The sequence below is a fragment of the Ruditapes philippinarum genome, unplaced genomic scaffold, assembly GCF_026571515.1.
Source record: "Ruditapes philippinarum isolate M1 unplaced genomic scaffold, ASM2657151v2 ctg1037_1_1_1_1, whole genome shotgun sequence".
Lineage (NCBI taxonomy): Eukaryota > Metazoa > Mollusca > Bivalvia > Venerida > Veneridae > Ruditapes > Ruditapes philippinarum.
In genome coordinates this window covers 76,103-82,913 of record NW_026867166.1, presented here as the reverse complement: position 1 = coordinate 82,913, position 6,811 = coordinate 76,103, and the positions used below count along the sequence as shown (strand labels likewise).

General features: G+C 29.8%; 1 non-coding gene across 1 annotated transcript; it reads left to right on the top strand.

Annotated features, from left to right (window-relative positions):
• The first annotated feature begins 5,930 nt into the window (after positions 1-5,930).
• Trnaa-cgc (transfer RNA alanine (anticodon CGC)) lies at positions 5,931-6,002 on the top strand. Its single transcript has one exon. It is a non-coding gene; the product is annotated as a tRNA-Ala (tRNA).
• The last annotated feature ends 809 nt before the right edge of the window (positions 6,003-6,811 follow it).

The window sequence follows — 6,811 nt, the reverse complement described above, 5'->3', positions numbered from 1 at the left end:
CTTGTATATCCGTAGCGATCCTTGACAATTTTTGAACATGCACAAAAATTTGCTACGGAAGAATCAACCGTATCAATATTACATTCTTGTTTAAAACAGACATATAAATTTGCAGGAACTTTTAATAAATGATAATTGTCATTTACTGGCTCAGATTGTGGAGGCAGTGGTCGAGCTGCTTGATGACATGCATAGAAGTAAATTTATATTAATATCGTACTACAATTCATAAGAAATAGAATAACATTTAATGTTACAAATTTTACAAACATTGGATCGTGAAAATGGAGTAAATATGTACAAAAAACGAAGTGTCTCATAAGCCTCGGACACTGGCCCTTGAGTTATAATATGATTAATTAACAAGCTTTTTACATATTTTTAAAACATAAACATCACGATAATTAATGTAATTGAACAGCAAATCTTAAAATTTAGAGAGAAGCAGTATTGATCAACATTTTTCATTAGTGATTACTAGTCAATATCTAATCAGGTAAGAGAAGACAGACGAGATGGTGGACTAGAGATGGGCTTTTACGAAGACCGCTTCATGTTTAGTATGAGGCTTTCATGGCCGAACTTGTTGAGGATCCGGCGTCCTTCAAGAAATTCACTTTTAATTGGACCTGATATATCTCGGGGTTTGGACGCGATTAGGCTGAATCCTCTCCGCCAAAATCATTGAACGCTGCAATTCGTTTTCTATGTGTTCTTTTCTTTTGAGGCATTTTGAAAATGAGCAAGCAAGAGGTTGTAGACGGATGTTTTAGGTCCGTATAGATCCGTGGCAATTTGTTCTTCTCCGTATCAATACGTTTTTCGCCGTATCAGACCGTACTTATTCGTACTTACCCGTGCTTATACCGTAGCAGACCGTAGTGTATCCGTAGTGCGTCCGTCCTGATTCGTGTCGTTCCGTATCAAACCGTATAGGTCCGTAGCAATCCGTGTTTCTCCGGGGGCTTTTGGTGGTAAATCCGTCGGACTTCGTACTCATACCGTTGTGTGTCCGTACTGGAATCGTAGCGGAGTACGAAATTTCACATTTCCGTAGTAATCCATGAACGATTAGACAGTAGCTGTTCCGTGGCATTATCCGTGAATATGTGACCGGGGCATTAGTGTTATTGGTGTTCAAACTAATAAACTGAATAAACAAACTGCATTTGGGAAATCTATCCGTTTCATTTGCGTTGTTTTTGCAAATGGAACTTAAAAGAAGAAAAGCTTTCTTACAGGCTTACAAATTTTTGCCATCTTGTACAGAATGAAATGTTAAAGGGTATAAAGCTATATCTTATAAAATATTTTTTAAAAAGTTAAGGGAAATAGGACAAATAATTACCACTAACACCAAGACACATGACAATATATACAAACGAAGCAGCATTACGTGAAATGATGCCATGAACATAAATAAACTTACTTGTCTTAACAAAATGTTATTTTTGTATTGATGTTAAAAATGGCATACAGTTTGATTATCAAGACACTGTCATTGACAAACATGTGGTTTTGTATTTACATTCAATAATGCAGAAAACTAAATTTGTTTTCATATTTTGTTGTTTTGACATCCTTTTTTTCTGATGCCATATCATTTAGATACTGCAATGAGCAAACCGCAATGAAAGTACCAAACCCCATGTCGTCATCCTTGAAATCGAAGTTCGACAGCAGATACAAATTCATCTATCAAAACCTTGCGCGATGCTTGTTCAGAACATTAAAATCAGATCCCCCAATTCTGATTAAATCCACATTTTTTCTGCATTTTTATATTGCTTTTGTAAGAAACTGATTGAAATTTGTATTATATTTTGCAAACATGATACAATTATATCTATTGAATACTAATCTCAATAAGTGATATGTCAAAATAAGATTACAATTGATAGTTTACTTCATGATATTTTTAACTCGGACAAAAACATGATTGGAAATAATCTCTGACTAATGATTGCATAGTTTTTATTTCACATTGATTACGGTGAATTAGTTCATAAAATTTTAAAATACTTCTTTTTTAATCGGCATCAATGTATCACTCTGAATGAACAAGTTTCTTTATAATTTCTAAACTTACTTGCTATAACGTAATTGTCAGTCTGACGTATCATTATCAGCATTGGTATTGGACAGACAATAAATATGTCATAAATTCCTTATATGTTAAAAAAAAATTAGACAGATATTTCGTTCCAAAGTACAAATAAACAAGTCAACTTAATAAACTACGTTCATTCAAGAACACTGTTAAATAAACAACAACCATATACAGATAATTGCACAGTACAAGGCGGTTTAAAAAGAATAATGATTGTAAAAAGGAAGTACAAAAGCGAGAGAAGTCATTAAACGTAACTATAAAACGTAACGAAAAGATATTGAGTATTGCACCTTTCTTTGCTGACTCGTTTTGGGCAAAAAAGCTTTGTTCCATTTAATCAAAAAATCACATCAAATTGCATGATAAACCTTAGAGTAAAATGAACAATAATGATGCAAAACATTTGGTTGGTCTTTAATGATCACTAAAATATCTTTGTCAACTTAAGTTTTTAGTTGTTTTTTTTTTCGCAATCTTTTTCGGAAGAAAACATGCTAATGCCGGTTATTCAAGGATAATTTATATCTTTGTAATAAATAACCTATTTCCGAATTTAAAATAATGCTTTATTATCAGTTTACAGGTTATTTTTTCCAGAGAAAATGCTGTAATACAAAACAAAAGTCCCAATAACTAACTGTACAGGGTTTATCCCTTTGAGAACAAAGCAAACAAAAGTAAAATGGAAAATCAGTAGATTTACTTATGCTGAATGTTGCTCAGAACATATTTTGCAGGTGCAGACTTGTAACAAATAAGTCGCATATTGGATACGATGACGATTATTTATTGTGTTGATATTGTTGTACGTATTTTTTATAGTTGCATGATAAAAAATTGTAGCAGAAATGCGCTATAGGAAGAATGGGGAAAGTTTGATTTGTGGATTATGTCGGCGCTTGGCTAGAATTGATGAAATGGCTAGTTACAATATTAACTGGGAAGAACAAAACTTTTTAAGTATGCTTAAATGAAGACACTCGATTAAGTCATTTTAGAACGTTTCTCGCACTTTCTCGTATCACTGAAGAATTACAAATTCAATTTTTCGTATTGATTATTAAGATAATATTTTTTATTTTGACACATATAAAAAAGTTATGACAATTTTAATTGAATAATAAATAATACATTCAACGATGAATAATCAGTTTGTATATATGGATTTTTGAGGCAACGTTTTGCATTATCTTTGTTTTAAATTAACAGAACATAGAAAATTGTAAGTGAAAATGTCAGTTGTATTTTTGAAATAACAACTGAAATTTCTTTAAGTTATTGTTAAGTGTATTAAATATTTCTGTATGCATTATAGGACAACTTTATGCATCATTTATTAAATGAATTGTCTCTTATCATTTTGAAACTTAAAGCTTTTTCATTTCAAAGCATACTATGGCCAATAAAATCATTTTTATCATATAAACTTTCCTTCATTTTCAACAAATTAAGTGTTATATTTAAGATAATGTTGATGCAATTCTCAAAGACAAGCTGTGTGTTGCAAAACTATAACAATTGTCAATTTTGACTTACAAAGTTTTCAAATATTTCAACTTCTGTTGAGAGTAAGATAGTAAAAGCTGGTGTCTTTACAAGTCAAAGTCATTTCATTTTCTCTTCCTTGATATGTGATGAATTATCAAAAGATTGTTCATGTAAATGTCAAATTTCGTCTTAGAAAGTTTCCAGACTATCACGACAATTTGTCTAGAGATTTAAACAGTAAAATATTAAACACTGGTGTCTTGCCAAGTCAAGGTTGTTTCATTATCCTTTTCTTGATTTTTTTATGCTGAGTCATCAAATGTTTATCTAATGAAATCTGAATAGGATAGCAAAAAACGTCAGTCAATATCATTTTAAAAAATTAGGGATACAGAATAGTAATGAAAAGAATAATACATGAAATGTAAAGTTATTCAGATTCATCTTTTTGTTTTACATCTCAATTTTAATAATTCACTATCGCTTCAGTCGATTAAATACAACGGGTAAACAAATGTTTCTGCGTTTTAATACAGATCTGGTAAGGAGTTTGTCTCACAGATAATGCTTACCCAACAAAGACATGATTCGATTCATGTCAGGCTAGAGTTTGGAAAAATATTTAACTCATACGTTTTCGTCAATAGATCATGATATTTGACGTGCAAATGGTAACTTTTAAAGCTATTAAATACTTTAATATCTAGATCTCAATGCTGATAACCAAGATATAACCTTTCAGCTGCAAATGAATTTATATGTCTCATCAAATGGGGATCTGGAACTGATGAAGTATATTGCCTATATATCCGTTTTTATGGTGGAAAATGTCTTTGATTTATTTTATTTTTCATTCTTCTGATGATAAATGTTTTAATTGAGTCTTTTTTGTACCCTTCTATCAAGTGAAAATTCATTTGAACATATATTAAAAGACAGACGATAAAACTGCATTCACTAAGTATTACAATAAAAGAACGTTTAATTTGTATAATTGATAAATATGGAATTATTGACTTATACGTAAATTAGCATTGTGCGGACAAAAAATGAATATTTATTGACGTTTATTTTTGTAAAATAGTTCTTATAATCAATTTAAGATTATTCAAAATAACAAAGAAGAAACATAGAATATATAGTTTATATTTAAGTAACAATACATGGTTAATTTGATGATAGTTAGCTTTGTTAATGCATTGCGACTGAAAGGGTTTTAAACGTCTTATTGCCTCCAAACCAATAATTTTTCATATCATAAAAAACTGAAGTGTCAATTATATTGTATTTAATGAATTGCAAAAGAAGGTTGAATTTTAAAATAATTAAAATGTAAAAAGATTTATAACCAAATGACACCAAATGAAGCTATCTTTTTAGGAAATAAGGAAACAAATATCTATTAGTAATCAAAATGTGCAATTATGCATAAACTGAAGTCATTATTAGACATTGACATGTTTTGGATAAACTTGACATTACAATATACATATATTGAACTCCTGATGTTATTGTTCAAAGCATTACCAGCAACAGTTAAAACGGTTAATATATATTATTAAAGTAATGTAAAGACTTTGCGATGATAATGATGTCGAAATATTAATATTTAATACTTTTCATGTTTAATTGATGCAAACAACATTTAGACAAGTGTGTTTGTGTTTTAAATATATACATATCTAAACAAAATATAAGCGAAATACTTTTTGGGAAAATATTTGTTCACATACAACAACCACATATAGGATTTGATAAAACATGTAACTGCTTTATTAAAGGTTATATTGTTTACATACTTAGAATACAAAAGTTTCATAAAATTGTGTTAACATTACACATTTTGTGTTTTCAATACATGTAGACTATTGAATGAATAAACAGTTTAAACACAGTCCTGGATATTCATGAAGATAACAATACTGTTGTATAATAATGATATGGATAAATGAATTTATATATTTTCAATAACTTTATAAAATATGTTTGTTATACATTCGCACACGGAAGTCCCAATCTGTCTAAGGTTTTGGTTTTATTGGAAATAAATAAAACAAGGCCCCGTTGGGATTTTGCTAAATTATGTTTACAATCATACTTTACTTTATTTGTCCATGCTATATAACGTAAGAAATATAATGAATCATTGTCACATGTATAAACCTAAAATAATTTCAGATTTTATTATAACGAAATTAGAAATCAATAACAAAGTTTAAAATGATTAAGGGTAATATTACCACTGTCCCTTAAAGTGATTAATTAGGCTGTTAAGTGCAATTGGTTGTATACCATTACACACCTTTCTATTTTTCAGGTATTAGTAGTCGGGGATGTAGCTCAGTGGAAGAGCGCTCGCTTCGCATGTGAGAAGCCCCGGGTTCAATCCCCGGCATCTCCAAGTTTTGAAATAATTATTTCTTGAATATTTTTGTAGTTGATCAATTTAATTTACGCAATAGTGTTATTAATGTTAAGTATGCAACGAAACGTTTATAATAAAATAATACAAGCCAGAAACGTGTAAAGTTACAAAATGTTTAAATTTATTTAAAAAAAGAAAATAATATTGTTTAGCAAAATTTTGTCTTTATCTTTAAATAACTAGACATTCAAGTCCAGTTTTCTTATGCTTTATTGCTTATGTTGCATATATATTTTTTTGATTTCTTTGTCTACATTTTGGCGATATACATTATAAGGCAAATAAAAAAACATTAAGAAATTTTAAGTCTAAGATAAGTCCCAGAATTCGCGTTTCACAAATGAGTGTTGTATGTTACAGTAAGACAGTGGTAGATAATATTGTTGCACAAAAACGGGATTCCACTGAGATCTAAAAACCTTAGAATGATAAAATTTTATTTTCAACATAGATTTGCATAAGCTCTGTAAGCAAAAAGATATTCAAATGATAATTAGGAAATTTGATCTGACATAAATTGAAAATTTTATTTCCCGATTTGAGTGGACAGCGTTACAACGCATTTCAAATGGGGTCAATTTTATTAAGACACTAACAATTATTTTGGAAAAACGGATTGAGCGAGTTATCTGAAATATTTCAAAAATGTTATTGGTTCCGATCTTCATTGAATCTCGGACAAAATGATTTAAGTACCATCATGCCATGCCGGGAAACCTCAGTGTAGTCCCTTTAAATCAGAATTCAAAAGAACATCCCTAATTCTCTACTTGTCACACAAGTAT